Consider the following 21,186-nt stretch of genomic DNA (forward strand, 5'->3'; position numbering starts at 1 on the left):
CCATCAGAATAGACAAACAGGGACTTTGATCTCCTCAGCTGAGCCCCACTGTCCAGGGAAGCAGAAGCCTCTGAGCCCAGGCCCAGGTGAGGGTGGGGTGAGGAGAGGAGCTCAGGGGGCAGATTTGCATGGAGGCCCCGCCCTCCTCTGAGGCAGAGGGGATAAGACAGGGCTGGGTCAGGCTCAGTGCTGGGGTCTCAGGAGACAGTGCTGTTGGGAAGTCTCCACCATTGCCTGGGCTCTGCTCCTCCTCACCCTCCTCACTCAAGGCACAGGCGAGTCATCCAGGGAAGGGGCTACAGGGGCCTCTGGGCTGATCCTCGGTCTCCTGCTCCTCAGGCTCACCTGGGCCCAGCACTGACTCACTAGAGTGTGTTTCTCCCTCTTTCCAGGATCCTGGGCTCAGGCTGCCCTGACTCAGCCTCCCTCAGTGTCCAAGTCTCTTGGACAGTCGGTCACCATCTCCTGCGCTGGAACCAGCAGTGGCATTGCTAGTTATAGTGACGTCTCCTGGTACCAGCAGCACCCAGGCACAGACCCCAGACTCCTGATTTACCGTGTCAGTAATCGACCCTCAGGGGTCTCTGATCGCTTCTCTGGCTTCAAGTCTGGCAGCACAACCTCCCTGACCATCTCTGGACTCCAGGCTGAGGACGAGGCTATTTATTACTGCTGCTCATATAGGAGTGGAAGCACTTTCCACAGTGGTCCAATTTCATGAGGAACTGAGACCAAAACCTGCCCTGGGTTCTCAGGCTTCCTTTTTGCTCTGAAGATGCTTCCTCACCCAGTGCAAGTGGCTTCCTGCAGTGCGGCCTTGAGAATTCTCCTCTCTCAGCTCCTTCCCTTTCCACTGTGAATCTGAAAGGAAACCTGCTCTGTGGTTTCTCATCCAGCACAGGGAAAGCTTCCTGTTGCTTGTGTGCTGTGGTCCCTGAATGTGCAACTCTTCCTAGCTCTTCAAATGCAGGGACAGGGACAAGGAGCTGCCTGATTGCTGCAGTCACTGCTTTTTTCAGGGATGTCTTCAACCTAAACACATCACCATCTCCCACACTGTGTGTAGAATTTTAGCCAACTACATTCTAATGGTTATCGCCACAACTTTGATCTTAAATAACAGTGCAGCGAACATCCGTATACAGCCTCCTTTGAGTTCCTGTGTGAATATGACCATAGGATTCATTTCTGAAAGTGAAATGGCTGCGTCAGAAAGATGTGTGTTTCTAATTTTCACCCACTGTTGTCAGATTCCCCTCCAGAGGGGTTCTTCCAATTTACAATGCCAGCCGGAAGTACTTGTTCAGAGTACATTGTTGAAAGTGTAAATTTTTGCCAAGCTATCAGACTGAAAAATGGTACCTTGTTATAGTTTTACTTTTGAGTCTCCTCTTCTGCTTAAGTGTGGGCCCTTTCACAAATAGTTCGGTACATTTTCCTTTTTAAGATTTGGTCAACTTTTTCTTAAATATCCAGATAAGAAGAATTTGAGTCTTTGTGGGCAGGCACTGTTGCTCACGCCTGTAATCCCAGCACTTTGGAATAAAACGACGGGTGAATTGATTGATATCAGGAGTTTGAGATTAGTCTAGGCCACACAGTGAACCCTCATCTCTATTAAAATAAAAAACATAAAAATAAATGTAAAAAACAATTATTTTAGTCTTTGTGGTTCAAGAATCAACTTTGAACCACAAAGTAGGTATGTGTAGCATTATTTACAATGTAACCATTTAAAATGATTTAAAAAAAAAACGGTCAACTCTGGGCCACACAAAAACAAGGCCAGGGATGGCCATAGGATGTGGTTGAACAGCCCCTAGTTTGTAGGTTTATCTGAGGGTTGAAAATTCCACCAGCATATGATCTAGGTGGGGATCTCTCTGTGAGGGTCACTGTATTTCACCTCCTGTATTAGGCTGAGGTCTTCCACTGGATAAGAACGTGCTCACATCATATTTGATGGGCTCATGGGTTTGCCCAAGAGAGCCCCGTGTCACAGTCACATAACTTTTATCTGCATTGCTTGCTCTGAGTTTTGGGAGAGCTTTAATGTATCAGGAATAGACTCCTCCTAAGGCAAAAGTCTGAGGGAGAGGGATGGGCAGGTGGGCAAGAAAGCTTGTACCAAAGCTGGAACATCCAGGGCAGGCTCAGAGAGAAGGGTCCTAATATCAGCATTTGACTGAAGCCAAAAGAAGAAGAGAACATGCAAGTTCTGAGAATAACAAGTAAGTAAATAAATAGTTTAAGTTTTGAATATATTGAATATTGTTATACTGCATGAAAATTCTAGAACAGAATTTAACAATGGGATAAGGAAGAGAGCTTGAGATGTTAAAAGTATAAAGATCCCAAGCCAAGTTGCCAGAAGAAGAACAGGACTTTTTGATGGAAGTATGTTTATGCTGCAAATTACCTTTTCCTATAAAATTATTTTTTAGGAATAAGGAAACATCCCATGGAACATTCTTTTTTTCTACACTCAAGACCACCCTCACCTCACAAGGGAATCTCAATATCAAATAGAAAAAATAATGCACTTTTGTATAACCATTAGGAGACTCTTTATTTGCACAGCAAAATGAGGATGCTTAATGGTAACATGGGAAATAGTAGTTTAATATGCATATGTGATGAATTTTCTTTTGACTATACCATTTCTGTCTGCAATTTATCTTTCTTAATAAGGACATACTCTATTCTTAAAACAATTTAACTTGTGTTATATTTTGTTCTATTTTCTGTATCAGCTTGTTTTTCCCAAACACTGGCAAAAATATGCCATGGCTAATGATTATTAAATTCAACTTATGGATATTTAGATTATTTAAATTATTTCAAGAGTGGACAGATGTGATCTTCCCAAATGTAACTCACAGATGTCTCTGATGCTGACTCGCTCTTCTCTTCCAATCTCAGCAAACAAAGTGGGAAAGTTGACATTTCTGAACACCCAGATGACAACAGGAGAGAGGAGGTGAAACCCCCTAAAGCTGTTATCCTTTAAACCCTCAGGATGAATCACCCTGGAGAATCCCCCACACATAAGGCTTCTGTTTCTGTGCAATCCCCCACCCCACAGTTTATGTGTCACAGATAGTGGCACATCCTTACTGCAAGGGGTCGTCTGAATAATGCAGCCCTCAGGAGCTTGGCTTTGAGGGGCAGCCAGGTTTATCCTTGAAGCACACTTCTGTTACCTCCAGCTGTGTGGGTGTCAGCAAGGCATTTAATCTCTCAGAAAACTATCCTTATGAGAGGTAAAAAATCTCTGAGAAAAGAAGTTAGACAAGAATTCATAGTCATTCTTCACTATTGAGGCTGCAGGGATGTCACTTAATCATGTTTGTAAAGTGCATAACATACGGTCTGACACACCCCAGCTGCTCCTGAGTTGGCAGCAATTATTCCCGACATCACTCATGACAATTGGGCCTGGAATGGGGATGGAGGGAAGGCAGTGCAGAGGGTTTCAGAGGGTTAAGAAAAGAGAGACTTTAATAATTTAAAATGAAGGCCTGGGAGTGGAGGCGAGCATCCTGGGACATTCTCCTGCCAACTCTCACAATGTCTCAGAAACTGTTCCAAGGTGAAATCTACTAGAGAGGTAAGGGAGGAGTCTCAGAATCAATGTCATGGACAAGGCAGTGGAGAGTCAGTGGGGAAGGAAAAGAGCTGAGCTCATTTGAAGGGTGTTTATTATCTTCTGGCCCTAGAGTCCTTGGCCATCCCTCTATGACCAGGGCCTCAGATAAGCAGAGAGCTTATCTGCTTCTCCCCTCCAACCATAGTTCCTGGTTATCCTGAGCCCAGGTTAGTGCAGCTGTGGCCTTTGCATTCTATGAGCCTATTTGACTCCCCCTTGTGCTCAATTGACTGACCTGGAGGAAACAGTAGGGGGTTCCCCTGCTCTCTGTCCCCAGGGTCCGTTCCTTTCAGTGGCACCAGCCCAGCCCTAATGCCCATCCATCTGTGCCTGCTCAGTCAGGCCTCCATGCAGCCCACTGTAATGGCCACAGGTCAAAAACTGATTGTCAGTCTTGAGCAGATTGCCCGACTCTTTCTGCAAAACTGAGCATCTCACTCAGCACCAGGACATCACAAGCAAGGCCAGCTGTAGGAAGGCAAGCAGGAGAGTAATGTCCATCAGAGAGCCTGGACAAAACTAAGTAGTTCTGCTGGAACACATTCTGCTGATGTCTCTCAGAATGGTTCAGGTCTCTGCAATTGCAGGCCCAGAGAACAGGACTGCAGGCTGGAAGATGTGCTCCCTTTCTCATGTACACAAAGCAGTGCCATGTGTGCATGTGAGTAAATGCATATGCCTGTGTGTGTGCATGTGTGTAAATGCAAATGCCTATGTGTGTGTGTGTGCATGTGTGTAATGCAAATGCCTGTGTGTGTGTGTGCATGTGTGTAAATGCATATGCCTGTCTGTTGGTGTGTGTGCCTGTGTGTAAATGCATATGCTGTGTGTGAGTGTGTGTACACGTGCATGTTGGAGTTGCCAGGGAGTGCTGGCAGTGTCAAATGTCCCAGACTCAAAACTTTTCTATTTTTCTCACTTACCTTCTCCCTCAGACGTGCTTCTGGGTTAAATGAGTTCATGTGGGCAAGGCCCACAAACAGGCAAGGCACAGGCCATAGTCACTGCTGAGTCAGTGTCATCAGATATTGTTATGCTTATATAGAACCTTGTCCAGGATGGGCCACATGTACACCCAGGTCTGCTCCTGACACAGCAGCAGAAGGGGGACTGAGACACCACAATGGCCAGGGCCCTAGCAACACGGAGACACCTTCCCACCCTGTGAGCTTCACAGACAACCGTGGGTATGGGATTCTTGTAATTCCTTTAATATTGTTCAAATAATCCCTCCCCTATGAGATATGAGAAGAATAATCCCACATGAACCAAACCCGTGACTCCCACACTGGAGCCTCCGAGCTCTCTCCAGTCCAGCGTGATAGAGGAAGCATTTTTGTGGGGACCTTTGAGAGTGTGGAGAAGGCCTGAGGAAAACAGGTCAGCTATGGTTTCCAGAGTCAAAGCTCTGGGACATCTCCCCATGACCTGTGACCGTGACCTGTTACCTCTGCTTACTCTTTGCACAGATGCTGCCCCCAGGATATGTCCCCACAGGACCCTAAGCCCAGGTGATGCTCCAGGAGATGGGTCTCTGAGAATGAGCCTCAAAGTCTCCTCAACCCACAGGTTCTGTGGTCTCCTACAGACTCAGCTGCCCCCAGGAGAGGTGGGCATGAGATACCTGTCCACCACCTTCTCAGGAGAGACTGCAGCAGGCAACAATGCAGAGAGAACCAGCAGGAGCCAGGCCAGGTCCCGCATCCAAATCAGCCCTCAATCCCCACAGATGCTCCAGCTCTAACCTGGGGTACAGCCCCCACCTTCTACAGGCTGAAGTGGGCTTCTCAGAATGGCCAGACCATGATGGGGGAGGGCAGTGTGCTTGTGAGACACAGTCCTGCTCATGGCTTGTATTCAGTCCCATACCTTATGGAAATGGGAAAAACAGAAAGGACAATGACACTCTGCTCAAAAAAGCACTGAGAAATAGCATTGTATTAATATATCTACAACTTTTTAACTAAGCTAATAAAATATTAACATAGATAGATCATTTTTATAGGGGGATCCCTAATCCTTAAACGTTATATTAAAAATGTGTCAGGTAAAAAGATCATTAAAAGGCCTATATTTGATTAAAACCTGGAATAACTTACTTTGAGTCTTCTAATCAGCCAATGAGTGCAGGGAGCTGGCTGCCCACCCAGGCCCTGACTGGCTCCATGTCCAGGTAGAGCTGCACTCCCCACAGGCAGCTGGAGGAACTGACGAGGAGAAGCTGTTTGCATCAGGGCCCCAAAAATTTGGCTCAGGATTTTCCCATGTCCCCTTACCAAGTTCAGACAGGTCCCAGGACACTCAGAAGAGCTCATCACTGTGGGCCTAGGACTTCCTTGGTCCTGCTCTTCTTTCTTCCTTCCCCAGTGGCCTTGACATTGTCACTCCCTCTCACAGGCCCTTCCTTTCCTTGTCAAGTGCACTCCCTGAATTCTCTGCTCCTGGGTCAGCAAAGCTCTAGAACTTCAGGGAGAGCAGGGCTGGGTGACCCAATAGGACCCCAGAAAGCTGGCCCAGGACCAGACACACAGGCAGCAGGGGGGTCCCCACAGGGCTGACTGGTGGGCACCAGGTACAGGAGAGTGACCAGGACCAACTCCCCTGAGTGTCTTCAGGGCCAGGTGAACTAGGGAGGGGCTGGGACCTGGTCTGGACCCACGCACTGGCTACTGCATTGACCCAGGAATAGGACAGGAAACTCCTCAGAGCAAGGACTGTGTCTTCCTCATGCTGAATTCCTAAAAAGCTGTCTTACCAGGACAGAGTGGGCTAGGGGGAATATTTCTTGGATGAATGAGCTTCTGTCTCTATTTTATTGCAGGAGTCACCAGCAACCCACGCTGGCCTTCTGTTTGTATCCAGAACCAGTCAAAGCCACCGGTGAGTCCTGCATCCCTCAGTACCAAGCCTCAGTCCCCCTTCAGGACCACCCATCACCCAGAGAGACACGCAGGGAGCCTCAGGAAGAACCTGAAACCTCCACTACTACATGTAGTGTTTGTATTTCCATCAGGAATCTTGAGAGCCTTATGCCATGTCTTGAGGCAGGAAGGGGCCTCACAGAGAAGAGGAATTTCTTCCGTGAGGTCAGCAGTCCATGAATGAAGAAATCAGGGACTTGAGCAGCAGATTCTGAAGCTACACCTGGACCCAGGAGGCCCCTGAGCCTCCAGCAGCCAGCGTAGAGTGGCCACCAGGGGGCAGCAGAGAGTAACCAGGCAGAAACACTGGGGATGGGTGGGCCTAGCATTTAGGGGATGCTGACATGCAGGGAGGGTCAGTGACCATGAACTGGGATCCGGAGGGAAAGAAGTTCTTCTTTTCTTAGAGTATTTGTCCTTGACACCTATATTTAAATTCTTCTGACTTCCTGGTTCTCAGATCTGACTCTTGGAGATGATCCCTATTTTTCTGACACACATTCAGGCACTTTGCCTCTTCCCATCGCCCTGGATCCCATCTCACTCTCACACATACCATCCCATCCTGTATTCACACGTGTCCCACATCCCTGCCCTTGCTCTGGAAGCCCCTATCCTGCAGACACGGCGGTTTCTCCTTCCCTGGCCACCCCTCAACATCCACTGTTCCCGGTCTTGCCCAACTCTGTCCTGGGGCACCTGCCAATTCACATTTCTGGATTTCCTTATGAGGCACAAAATGCTTACTCATTAATCTTTTGTTGACTTAAGTTTTTATCTATTGATACATTTTCCCAGCAACTGAAGACAACTTAGTTATAATAAACATTCATTTCCTGGGTCTTGGAGTTTGCAGCCCCCTCTCATTCTCTCATGAAGCAAAAATTTCCTTCACCTCCTGATCTATCCCTGGTCCTGACAGCACCCTGGGGATACTGAGGCACAGCACATATGACCTGGCACAAACTCACAGCCAAGGCAGAAACGTACCGCGTCCCATGGATCTTCCAAAACTCTATGTGCCTTTGGCAACCAAGGATTGCATTCTCCTCTGGCACAGAAGAGCTGTGCCCTGGAGTGGGGTCTGCACCTGTCCAAGGCTTGTGCTGTCCCCTGACGGAGATGAAAAGGATCCTTGCATTGGGCTCTGGATGTGTCTTGGACATGAGTGAGAATGAAGAGGGTCCCTGCATTGGGCTCTGGAATGTGACTTAAAATGCATTTAGGCCTCTACCAGACATCTCATATCTGACATAAAATATTTACGACCAGGATATTACTAGAGAAGCAGAAAACAGCGAATCACCTCCCTCCTGAACAGGATGGAATGGAGGAAAGGACAGTGGACCCCAGACAATTCCCCCATCGCCCCGTGCCTCTAACAACCTCTTGAAACACCGCCAACCTTAATCCCATAGGAAGGACTTTATATCCCCTAGATAATAGAGAGAAAGTCACCTCTGAGCGTTTCCACGACCAACCCAGCCAAGGAGCAAGGCTGGGCACAACGTGGTTAAAGATGTGAGCCCAGACCATGGGATCAGTGGGTGAAGGAAAATCGCATGGGCTGAGGGGGTGGGTAAACAGGGGCCACACCTCCTCTCTCTGTTTCCTTTTGGGCTGAGCCCTTCTCAGGAAACCACAGATCTCCTCCAGCAGCAGCCGCTGACTCTGCTGATTTGCATCATGGGCCACTCTCTCCAGTAAGAGGATAAGAGAAGCCTGGGAGGCACCTGCCCTGTCTGGGCCTCAGGAGGCAGCATTGACGGTGCCTCAGCCATGGCCTGGACCCTTCTCCTCCTTGGCCTCCTCGCTCACTGCACAGGTGCTCCCCCCAGGGTCTCACCAACCTGCCCAGACCAAGGGCTCTGTGTCCAGCGTGGCCTTGACTCTTAGCTAGGAGGGCCCTGCCTGTGGTGGGCAGGATGCTCATGACCCTGCTGCAGGGTGGGGGCTGTTGGGGCTGAACTCCCTGCACACTCTGCTCAAAGGCTTGTGAGAGCCTGAGCGGCTGCACCTGCCAGGAGAGAGTAGTGGGTTTTCCGTTCAAAGGCTCCACGCAACAGGAAAGTCCATGGGCCACTGGCACTGGGGCTGATCGCAGGGGATACCCTGAGGGTTCACAGACTCTCTGGAGCTTGTCCGGACAGCATGGCAAGGGATTTCATAAGACGGATCTTTCACCTGCAAGCCAATCCCTCTCTCTCTCTCTCTTTTAACCTTTGCAGGCTCTGCGACCTCCTATGAGCTGACTCAGCCACCCTCGGTGTCAGCGGCCTCAGGACAGACGGCCAGGATCACCTGTGGGGGAGACAACATTGGAAGTAAAAATGTGCAGTGGTACCAGCAGAAGCCAGCGCAGGGCCCTGTGCTGGTCATCTATGCTGATAGCAAACGGCCCTCAGGGATCCCTGAGCGATTCTCTGGCTCCAACTCAGGGAACACCGCCACCCTGACCATCAGCAGGGTCGAGGCCGGGGATGAGGCTGACTATTACTGTCAGGTGTGGGACAGTAGTAGTAATACGCCACAGTGGCACAGGCAGATGGGGAAGTGGGACAAAAACACCCTCCCAGCCTCTGTCACCCTCTTCCTCCAGCCCCGGGAGGCCTGTGGATAAACCCATGAGTGAATCTGGTCCAGTTCACCTGGATCTGAGCCTTTCGGCCTGCCCTTCCCTCCAGCCGCCTCCAGGAGTCTCTACAGAGTGTACATCAGGCAGAGACATGGCCTGGAAGCGCTAGAATCATCTGGTGACTTGGGGCTGTTGTGTGAGTTAGAGAATGAGGGTCTGGGTGGAAAGACAGACAGATGCAACCTCTGTCCGCTGTCCCGCCCCTGCATGGTCATATGGTAGGCATGAGGCCAACCTTAGACCTGTTGTCTGGATCAGGCCCCACAACTGCTGCCCAGCTCTGCTGAGGTCCTGGCCCCCGGGCTGTGTGGCAGCCTGTGATTCCCAACAGAGCAAACCAGAGGAGGGGACACTGTGAAGTCTGCCCAGATCCCCTCTTCCATGTGACCCACCTGGCACTGCTGAGAAGCCCAGCAGCTCAGAGCTGCACCCTCACTGGGAAGTGCTGTTGTTTGCAGAAAGCTGCCTCAAGTCTATGTCCCTCCTCAGACGGGTTCGGTTTCATCAACCAAGGTCTCAAGTCCCTGCCTCAATTTAAGATGCCACTGAATGAAGGGCCTCCCAGCACCAGAGCTCCCTGTGTGGATGCCTGAGGCCTCAGAGGCAACCCCGTCAAGAGTCAGGGTCTCCTTCTGCCCAGTGTTGCCTCCCTCACTCCCTTCTAAATCTTCTGTGCGTGGAAATCTCCATCTCAGAGCCGGCTTCCAGTGAACCCCATCTAAGATGGCCAAATGCCTCTACATGGGCCATCAGGGACCTGAGGAGGCCACTATACACTGAACACTCTGGCTTCTGTTCTAAATTTTCAGAGTAAATGATGAAATGCCCAATCTGATGGTTCCTTGAATTTTTATGGAATTTTGAAAAGGGAGCCTGACTTGCCAGGTGCTCTGGGTTGAGGGAGAGCTGGAGTCAGATCTCTCTGCAGGGAACCCCGGGGCAGGCAGAGCAGCCTCACCCCACTCAGGGACCACAGATGGACCCAGAGGGTGAGCTGCCACATCTTCTGCAAATGTCGCTCCTTTCTACCATCCCAACGAGATATGTAGATGTGATGAACTAGGTAAGACATAGCTCACTTGTCACATCAAAAGCCACTGCAGTCCACCTTGGTCAACAGAAGAAAACCCATTCACATCCCCATCAACTACACAGTCCCCAAATCATTGATCTCCAGAAAAATTACAATAACAATAGCCATGAAAACCTATGTAATTTCTCTCATCAATAATTTCATGTTGATAACTTGTGAAAATGGTAGTATTTTGCTTTATTGACAAGAATAAAATATACTATTTAGCCATATTTATTTTTCTTATCTTTTTATATTTAATGTGGTGACGACACCATGCGTCACAGGAGGATTGTATCATACCATTATGGGACAGAGCTGGTCAGGAGTATTTCAGGTGACAGGTGCTGTTGAGTAACCTGGTGCAGGAAGCCCCATCTCCACCAGACAATGGAACTGTGAACCCAGGAAGAGGCACTGGAACAACAGAGAGGAGAAATTGCTTATGTGGAAGACAGTGCTCTTGAGCAATGCTCCTGCTCCATTCTACGTGTGCCACCTCCATCTCAATGTGGATCATTTATTGTCCTGACTGAGCACGTACAGGAGGTTTTAATTCCCATGGTAGAGTCTGCTGGATTCTCTGGCCCCAACAGCCAGACACTCACAACCCTGCCTGCACCTGTTGCAGAGCACCCCTGCTCTGGGCACAGAAAACAATGGGTGATATCATGACAGGGAAGGGAGAAATAATGATGCACGGCAGAAAAAGTGTGAATGTATACGGTTGCCCATCCCACGTGAATGCACATTGATTCTGATCCTATTCTCTGAGGGGAATAGACAAGACCTCAGTATCTGCTTCAATGATGTAACTGTGCACCTGCAACCATAGCATTCTGTTCCAGGAGATCCCCATCTGGCACAGATACTGCAAATGCCACTATTGCCTGTCTGGATCTGTACAAATCCAAATTCATCTTCCAGGATCATTCAACTATTGTAGAGATCAGTTCAGTAAACTGAAAAGGAGGACCCCAGAAGCAATCACACATACTGCATGTGAAAATGATAGTATTTTGATTTACTGACATAAATAAAATATACTATTTAGCCATATTTATTTTTATTTTATTTGTCTCATCTTTTTATATTTAATGTGGTGACTAGACACTAGGGGTCACAGGAGGATCGTGTCATACCGTTATGGGACACAGCTGGTCAGGACTCTTTCAGGTGACAGGTGCTGTTGAGTAAGCTGGTGCCGGAAGCCCCATCTCCACCAGACGATGGAAGTGTGAACCCAGGAAGAGGCACTGGAACAACAGAGAGAAGAACCTGCTTGTGAGGAATACAGTGCCCTTGGGCTCTGCTCCTGCTCCATCCTACCTGTGCCCCATCCATCTCACTATAGATCATTTCTTGCCCTGCCTGAGCTCATGACTGAGGGGATCTGACATGTCTGGCTGCGTGGTCACTGTTGTCTCATGTGGTTCTCGATGTAACAAAGCCCCGAACATAAAAGAGGTTGTTTTCAAAAGGAAATAATTCTCTATTGCACATGACATAGACTTGTTGCTAAATCCCATGGGTCTACAGTAGGATTCTCCACTGAAGCCTTGTCTTAAGCACAAAGTTTCAGTTCCTATGTCCAGTTCCTCTATTATGGTAGACTCTACTAGTTTCTCTGGCCCAATAGCAGGACACTCACTCCCCTGCCTGCACCTGCTGCAAAGCCTTTCTGCTCTTGACCCCAAAACACTGGGTGACACAGTTCTCAGACCCATGATTATGGTGTCAGTATTCAGGCCTCGAGGGTCCCTGATGGCTTCTCTGGCTCCAAGTCTAGCAACACAGCCTCCATGACCGTCTGTGGGTTCCAGGCTGAGGATGAGGCTGATTATTACTGCAGCTCACATAGGAGAGGTGGCACTTTCCACAGTGGTCCAAGTTCATGGGGAATTGAGACCCAAACTTGCCCTGGGCTCTCAGGCTCTCCCTTGTTCTGAAGATATTTCCTCACCCTGTGCAAGGGGGTTCTTGCAGCACCGCCTTGAGACTTCCCCTCTCTCAGCTCCTCTCCTTTCTCACAATGAAGTCCAAAAGGAAACGTGCTCTGTGGTTTGTCATTCATGACAGGGACAGCTTCCCGTTGCTTGTGTGTTTTGATCCTTGAATGCACAACTATTTCCAGCTCTTCAAATGCAGGCACACAGTGAAAAGGAGCTGCCTGACTAATGCATTCGCTGCTGTTTTAAGAGATGTTCTTGCCCTAAATGCATCCCCATATCCGACACTGTGCAGAACAACCTGGACAGAAGTCATTACAGGGAGTTTCCCAAAATTGCATCTTACTCAACCCTGTGTCCACCATGCTCTGGAGAAGATGACTCTCCTGGCTGGGCTACTCCTCTGCATCTCTGTTCTGAAGCAGTGATGACCACTGTGAGAAGATCTGAACATGTTTTTGAGGGATTAAGAACAAGAAGAAGCTGTTGTTTTTCTTTTCCTTTCTTTTTTTTTTTTTTTTTTTTTTTGAGACAGTGTCTCACTGTTGCCCAGGCTGGAGTGGCACGATCTCAGCTCACTGCAACACCAGCCTCTCAGGTTCAAGCAATTCTCCCTGCCTCAGCCTCCTGAGTAGCTGGGATTACAGGTCTACACCACCACGCTTGGCTAATTTTTGTATATTTAGTAGAGACTGGGTTTCATTATGTTGGCCAGGCTGGGCTTGAACTCCTGACCTCAGGTGATTCACCTGACTCGGCCTCCCAAAAGGGTGGGATTACAGGCGTGAACCACTGCACCTGACCTTTTTTTTTCTGCTCCTCCTTTTTGCCTCAATACCTCAGGTTGCTGAGCTAGAGAGATTTTGAGTGACAGACTCAGTGTTCCCTCAAAATCCCCCTGTCTCACATCGCTGAGGCCCTGTCCTGGGAACTGCATAAAAGTGGATCATCTCTCTATAGAATGGGAGTTTCCAAAATGGTTCCACAGGGAAGAGTCAACCTGAGTCCATTCCTTCTTCCTCGTTGATATCAAGAATTTCTAATTTCCATGGGCTTCAATACTTCTGTAGCTGAAATCTTTATTAATCTACTAAAGGTGAAAATTCATTTAATAAATACTGAGACATTATCTGCATCCAATATTTAAATTTTATGAGTCAATTGGTAAACATAGCCATGAATATATATATAGCTTAGGCTTCATAAACTTTGATTAAATGGATTTTATGAAAAACAAAGTAAAAACTTTAGTATATGTGTATACTATATCAACATGTTTTGTACCTGAAATATCCACAAGAAAATGTATTTCAAAAGGCTAAACTGTATTTATTGTGTACTTTTGAATAAAAATTGCTTCCTAATAGTTAGCATATTAAGAGAACACGTGTTTGTGATCTTGTCACTTCGGTGCATCTGGAATTGAGAGCAGCTTAGTTTTGTGGTTCTGGCTCTGGGTTGGTCATGAAGTTGCAGCCAAGCTGTCAGGCCAGGCTGCATTCTGAGGCCAGAGCAGGTGGCCAGGCCCAGCCTGAGGGGGCTTCTACTGTCCCTAACCTATTTGGCTGATGTGGAAAAGCTCAAAGGAAAAGGAGAGAGTGAAGTGTAAGGGACCTGTCCTGGTCCCCCTTGTCAAAGACCATCCCATACATGCACCATTTCTTATTCTTTCTTATTCTTTCCTGGGACATGCTAGGCATAGAGCACTAGCCTGTGTTTTGAGGGTGCCTGAAATAACAATGTGTAATAGTTCTCATTATTTCCTCAAGAAATCTCTGCAGTGGAGCTTTGGCCTTGTGAGGGAAGTACTATAGTCAGCAAGTGGTGAGGGTGGGAAGGTGAATTTGCAGATACCATCTGGAATGACTTCACTTTAGAGTTAAAGCTGGCAGGATATTCCCACATGTCAGATCTGAAAATGTGTGTGTCTGTGTGTGTGTGTCTGTGTGTGTGTGTGCATGTGTGTGTGTGTGTGTGTGTGTGTGTGTGTGTGTTATAGAGAGAGAGAAAAAAAGAGAAAGAGAGAATGAGAACCAGACAGGTACAGAGAGACAATGACAGAGCTGCAATGACAGAGAGAATTAAAAGGGGACGCCAAGAATATTGAGCTGAGAAACTATTAAATGGGAGGTGCCATTAAACAGAATGGGGAAGAGTAAGTTTGAGGAGTGTCAGTGGCTCCGTGTGGACTTACTACTTTTGACATTCCTAACCGATATCCAAATGGAGAAGTCAGACAGTGTTGTGCATAGTCTAGTGTTATGGTATAGAAGAAAATACCAGAAAATGAATGATACAAAAGTTAGTAAGAAAGCAAAGGTAAGAAACATAAGTCAAACTTCATTTAAATGTCATTGTAGAAACTTGTAATTCTAACACCGAATAAATTCTAGGGCAGGTGGTGGCGTGGTATGGTGTTTTTGGGGTACAAGTCCTGAGTTTCAAAGCTTTGGTTTCTATACCCTTTGGAGATGACCCCTAGCCTCCTCACCCCTGCACACCTGCCAAGAAGAGCCTGTCCTGGGCAGTACCTCAGGGGCAAACAGCCGAGAAGCCCAGTTCAGCACAGACCTCCAAGCCTGGAGGAAGAATCCGCCTCTGGGAACAGGAGGAGCTGCTGGAACCCCTCCTCCCAGGCTTCTTTTCCTGCTCTCCAGCGCCTCTTGCAGGCAGGCAGACAACACCAGCAGCAGCAGTAGCAGCAGCAGCAGCAGCAGGCCCCTAAGCTCCAGGGCTGCAGCTCTGCCAAATGAGAGAAGCCTCTCTCCAGTGAGGCAGAGGAGCCCAGGCCACACACCCGGGTGTCTGCCTCCATGGCTCCCACAGTACCCAGTACTGAGAGCAGAGTAGCAGCTGCTGGCTGGGGCTGTGCTGGCCACCCCCTCTCTTCCACCTCTTGCTCAAGCCATGCTTTCAGCTCCAGGGCTGAGGCCAGTGGCTAGAGTGGGTGCCATGAAGTCAGGCAGCTCGTTAATGGGCTGGTCCTCCACAGGACCAGGGCAGGGGCAGGAGGGCTCTGGTGCTGCCTCTAGCTCCAGTTCTGTCCCTGAAGAAACTACTGGCCACCTCACCATGTGCCTGTGTCTGGTGGAACTCCAGAGGCTCCAACTGGCCAAGGGCAATGCACAGATGTGGTCCAGATGGGAACATTGGTGAGGTCTGGCCTCGTAGAGCCTTCCCTGTCATACCTGGGGGTGCCTTCAGCCACAGGTGCCTGGGATGAGGAATGAGCCTGCGTGGGCATTGTGAGAAAAGGCTCTCACTCCGGGCCCTCCTGAAGCAGGAGCCTCAAGATGTGGGGAGGCAGCACGAGAACATCTTGCTCTCCTGATCATCTCCCACCAAGGGAGCGGGCTGCGGGGCTGTCCCTAGGATGTGGGTGCCTGGTTACCAGAGTTCTAAGTTCTTTGAGGGTCTGTCGCCAAGGAAGTGAAGTCACTTCTTTAAGCTTCCATATCCTTGCCTCCTTCCTTCCATAAGATCTACTCAGAACCCACTGGGCTGCTGGCTGCTCACCCTCCCCCCAGGTCAGCTCCTTACCTGTACACAGGTAAGCCCACCCAGGGCCTGCTTGTACACCTGCGCCTGATGTGCACCTGGGGCCTAGGAATCCACTTGGGGCCTGTGATCCAACAGGGGTCTAAACTTGATTAAAACACATTTTGATTATTCCTATAGAGAAGGAAAGGCCTTCTAGCAATAAGAAGCAGAGTTTCACATCAAATACGTAAAAAATGATCAAAATCTTATGAAGAAAGGTATCAATTTTAATATCTGAAATGTTAACTTTTTGATAAATATTTAAGTTTATAAGGAAAAATGAAACCATGCTGATAAAACTACAGTCCTAGGGAATGCTATAGAGTTTCTCGTGTGTGGATTGAACACAGAAAGGTTCCACCTACTTACGGTCACAATTTTCTACCTTAATCTTCTTGATCTTACGATTAATAGAAAAAATACCATGACAATGATGGTGATGATGGTTCAGGCACACAGCTGAGGTTTACTGATAGAAACATCAGGTGCTCCAGTTACAGTGCAGCTGTTCTTATTGGGGTGTGAAAATCAATCTTGTGTTCAGTATACATGGGAAGGAGGAATACATGTGGGGAGAACCGCATTTCACTGGACTTAGGTTTTTCACAGAAGAGCTACAGTTTATCCTGCACTCTCCATTCTGTGGTCAAAAACCATGGAACAGAGAAGAGTATTTCAACCTGAGACTCAGTTACTAGAATTGCACATGCACCTCCCTGCAACCATATATGCCACCTCTCTGTGCTGAACCAGAAGGGTTCGCATATGGCACAGACTGAGGCTGGACCCCATAGTTTTCAGCCTCCCAGGTGTCAGGTGTTCTGGGGTCACCTGGAGGAGGGAAGCTTATGGGTTCCCTTTTCTTGACCAGCAGGGGGCAGCAGAGTTACAGTCAGAAGAGAGTCTGGGGCTGCCCAGGAGGAGCCTAAGAAGGAGGCCAACCCTGAAGGCTCAAGAGGAGTCCAAGGATCAGTCCTCAGTATGGAAGCCCAGTAAAGTGCATCCTATCCCCTTGAGCTGCAGTAACCCCATCCTGAGTGCTAGATTTATGCAGTGTTCACCCAGGACACTGACAGGAGAAGGGAACATGAGGGCCTCACTTGGGAAATGCAGCCAAGGCAACTGGGCCCGGTGTCAGCCTAGGCAGCTCCTACAGTGCTGGGATTCCCCCAAGGTTGGGGTGCTCTAGGAGTGGGACACAGTGTGAGAAGATGGAGATCCCAGGGCCAGAGTCCTTCACCCAGGATGGCTGCCTGAGCCTCCTGCCAATCTCAGGCAGTGTCTTGTCCCTCTCTTTTCAGCAACATTTTGAGGAGCTGAGTCCTCAGTCCTGGGCACTTCAAAAGACTCCCCCACCCCTTCTCCCTCCGCCTTTCCTTCCAGTTCCAGGCATACTCTGGCTCAGGGGGCAGCTCCTGTGCTCAGGGGAGTCTCAGGGGGCTGGGGTGGCGCATTCAGGACCCTGGTTCCTGGATGGGACATCTGCAGCCTCCTTGAGGAGATGATCTCCACAGGGAAGGGGATTCTCACCTGCCTCAGGCCACAGCTCTGGCCACCAGGTGGTCTTTGGCTCATTGACAGGATACACCTCATTGCAGGGACCAGGGACCACCACACTATGGAGCCCACACCCTGTGCAAAGACTGTGTCCCTGGGATTCTCACAGAGACCATGGGGCTTCAAGTTGGATTTCCCATCAGTATTTCATGTAAACTTGAGAAAGCACCAGAAAACCACATTGGATGGAGAACCCTGGTGCTTTTTACCAATTTACATAAAGATTTCATGGGAAAGATAGATAAACAATGGCAGAGCTGAGGATGGCAATAGCTGGTCCACTGTGGGGAAGGGGATGGCCTAGAAGGATCAGTACCATGGGCGAAATGAGACCAGATGTCCTGATGACTCCACATGGGTGAGCGGTTCCTTACATGACTCAACTATTCTCACTGAAATAGGTGACAAGTGTCCTAATGAAACAATCCATCATTTAGATGAAATGACCAGGATGGGACATTTCCTCTAGCCAGGAAGACTGTGGACAAATTCATGAGCAGGGCTGGCCCAGTTCATCTGGATCTGAGACCCTCCAGCCCTCCAGGCAGACTCTGAAGAGGGGGCATCAAGAGTGGATTTAGGACTTAGCTGACCGGGATGTATTGGGGTTTGGGGACTCAGCTGTGACTTAGGGAAATGGGATCTGGTTGAATCATCAGACTGAGGTAGACATCCCTCAGCTGGTCTCTGGATTTCCACAGGTCATGACAAGCCAGTCATTGGCCTGAATATCCTGGATCAGTCCCCAGAACTGCACAGCTTAAGTCGTGTCATTCTCTACAGAAAAACCAGTGGAGTGGACACCATGGAATCTGCACAGATTCTTTCTTCTGAGCTCAGCCACCCAGCACTGCTGGGAGCTTGTGGCAGCTGAGAGCTGTGTCTTCACTGGGAAGTGTGGCTCAGTTCAGAAAACTGCCTCCTCCGGGTTTATGCCCTTCCTCAGTGAGGTTAGGTTTCATGACTACCTGAGGCCCACATCTCAAGACTCTGCCTCAATATAGGAGGACCTCAAAATCTGCCCAGCTCTACAGCTCCCTGAAGGAAATAATGAGACCTCACTGTCGGTCGGGGTCTCCTTCTGCCCAGTGTTGCCTCCCTCACCTCCTTTCACATCTTCTGTGAATGCAATTCCCCTTCTCAGAGTCTGCTTCCAGGGAACCCAAATTAAGATCACCAGCCATCCCCAACATGGGCCATGCGGGACCTCAGGAGGCCACTGTACACTGGAAACCTTACCCGTTTATTCCTAAATTAGCATTGTGAGTATCCACATGCCAAATGAGATCTGAGTGTTTCTTGCATTTGTATGGAATGCAAAGGGAGCCTGACTCACCAGGTGCTCTGGGTTCGGAGGGAGAGTTGGAGTCACATCTCCCTGCACAGAAACCTGGGGCAGGAGGAGCAGCCTCACCCCATGCAGGGACCACAGATGCACCCACAGGGGGAGCTGCAGGATGGACACTGCCCACCTCCACCCTCCACACCCTGTACAAAAAATCATTCTTTCCACCCCTCCTTCAGCCTATCCAAGCTGACACTTAAAAAGCCACCACAGCCCACACTTGTCAACAGGAAACCCATTCACATCTCCATCAGCCACACAATCTCCACAGATTCTTCAAAACATAACAACAGTAGCCATGCAAGGTATAGAAAATGTCTCCTAAATAATTGTACTTAGATTACATACGAAAGTGATACTATTTTTGATATGCTAGGTAAACAAAGTATATTATTTAACCAATTTCTTCTTCTCCTTGTATTTCCAGTTCAATGACTAGACATTCGGATTCCCATGATTCTCACATCATATTGTGAATGGACAGTGCTGGTCTGCACCCCTTCAGGTTACAGGGGCTGTGGAGTGACCTGGTGCAGGAAGCCCCGTCTCCATCCATAGGACATCGGTGTGAACCCAGGGAGGGGCGTTGGTATAAGAGATGAGAACCCAGGGGTGAACCACCTGTTTGTGCAGGGGACTGAGCCTTCACTTTGAGCCAAATAAGCTTCTTTTCCTATCTTTAATCCTGAATAAGAGGGCTCTCTGGACCTCTTTTTGTTTTTTGGGCTTGTGCCCCTTCAAGTTTCGGGCTGCCTGGATCCCAGCCCGGGGACACTGAGGAATTCCAGGAGTCTCACACTGACTCTTTTGTATTTCATCTGCAGGGGCCATCCCAAACTGCTGAGTACCATTTCCTTTCCTTGTGCTCAAATAGCCGCTCTGTGCACTTGTCCTGGTTTCAGAGATGAATCTGATGGGAGGACAGGATAGTGTATGTTATATTTAAAAGGAACTTGAATCCATTAATATTTATTTTAATATGAAACATTAAAAGAATTTTGTCATAGGCAATGGGGAAAGAGGAAAGATATTAAAATTATTTTGAGGAAAAAAACAATAATGTATTTATGGAGTGTCTGTGTGTGTCTTCAGCATTGCCGGGTTGAGAGAGGTCAGCTTTAGGTTGCTCTGAGGATGTGCTCCGATGGGGGAAACCAAGAAAGAGGAAAGATGCATTTCTGTGACCTGACACATAAATCACAGTAAAATGGAAACAAATCTTTCAATAAATCAAACATTCACAATAAATACCACCCTGGTGCACACAGAAATGCCTGTTAACAACTTTCCCTTCATCCTGCCGGCTCATATCCCCATAGATCACCTGTGTGCAGAGTGGACTCTGTGGTCCCCATTTCTCAGGCTGAGAACTAGAGGCTGGGAAGGACAAGTCACCTGCTCATGAGTGGGAAGGGTAGGATTGGGGGCAGAGGACTCAGGCTCAGGATTGCGGCCCTGGTCGGTGCTCCTGTTCCCTCCACAGAGTCCCTCCTACATGTGCCATGTGGATGTGGGTGCACTGCCTGGGGTGGCTGATATGCTCCAGGGATTCAATGTGACAGATGCTTCAGCACAAAGCTTGTGGGTGGGGGTGGGATGAAGCTGCAGCTGGGGAGATTAGAGACCAACGCCCCCTGGCAGAGGGGTCCACAGGATGGGCAGTCCCATCTCCTGACAGTAGAGACAGCCTGGAGGTGGGTGCCAAGCAGAGGGCTCTGCACGGTGTGTCCAGGCCTGGAGGGTCACAGAGATACAGTCACCACACAACAGAGACCCTGAGGGCCAGGAGCTCACTCAGGAAAGGGATTTCAGCAGATCTTTCTCTCCTGAGCAAATCACGTACAAAATAATTAAGTTCCTGCCATCAGAATAGACAAACAAGGATTTTCATCTCCTCAGCTGAGCCCCACTGTCCAGGGAAGCAGAAGTCTCTGAACTCAGGCCCAGGTGAGGGTGGGGTGAGGAGAGGAGCTCAGGATGCAGATTTGCATGGAGGCCCCGCCCTCCTCTGAGGCAGAGGGGATAACACAGGGCTGGGGCAGGTGCAGTGCTGGGGTCTCAGGAGGCGGCACTCTCGGGACATCTCCACCATGGCCTGGGATCTGCTCCTCTTCACCCTCCTCACTCAGGGCACAGGTGACACCTCCAGGGAAGGGGCTTCAGGGGCCTCTGGGCTGATGCTTGGTCTCCTGCTCCTCAGGCTCACCTGGGCCCAGCACTGACTCACTGGAATGTGTTTCTCCCTCTTTCCAGGATCCTGGGCTCAGGCTGCCCTGACTCAGCCTCCCTCAGTGTCTGGGTCTCCTGGACAGTCGGTCACCATCTCCTGCACTGGAACCAGCAGTGACATTGGTGGTTATAACCGTGTCTCCTGGTACCAACAACACCCAGGCAAAGCCCCCAAACTCATGATTTACGAGGTCAGTAAGCGGCCCTCAGGGGTCTCTGATCGCTTCTCTGGCTCCAAGTCTGGCAACACGGCCTCCCTGACCATCTCTGGGCTCCAGGCTGAGGATGA

General features: G+C 49.1%; 2 long non-coding RNA genes and 1 pseudogene across 2 annotated transcripts; 1 reads left to right on the forward strand and 2 right to left on the reverse strand.

Moving 5' to 3' along the window:
- The first annotated feature begins 4,788 nt into the window (after positions 1 to 4,788).
- LOC139358680 (uncharacterized) lies at positions 4,789 to 6,946 on the forward strand. The gene is made up of 3 exons (XR_011613935.1): positions 4,789 to 5,029; positions 5,119 to 5,258; positions 6,471 to 6,946. It is a non-coding gene; the product is annotated as an uncharacterized lncRNA (long non-coding RNA).
- A 1,695-nt stretch (positions 6,947 to 8,641) lies between these two features.
- LOC139358679 (uncharacterized) lies at positions 8,642 to 15,605 on the reverse strand. Its single transcript, XR_011613934.1, has 4 exons — positions 15,415 to 15,605; positions 11,420 to 11,533; positions 10,581 to 10,694; positions 8,642 to 8,871 (listed from the first exon to the last, which is right to left on the reverse strand). It is a non-coding gene; the product is annotated as an uncharacterized lncRNA (long non-coding RNA).
- LOC105498523 (uncharacterized protein C2orf27A-like) lies at positions 14,759 to 15,300 on the reverse strand (annotated as a pseudogene).
- Positions 15,606 to 21,186: the final 5,581 nt, after the last annotated feature.

Source organism: Macaca nemestrina, chromosome 15 (genome assembly GCF_043159975.1).
Source record: "Macaca nemestrina isolate mMacNem1 chromosome 15, mMacNem.hap1, whole genome shotgun sequence".
NCBI classification, from domain to species: Eukaryota; Metazoa; Chordata; class Mammalia; order Primates; family Cercopithecidae; genus Macaca; species Macaca nemestrina.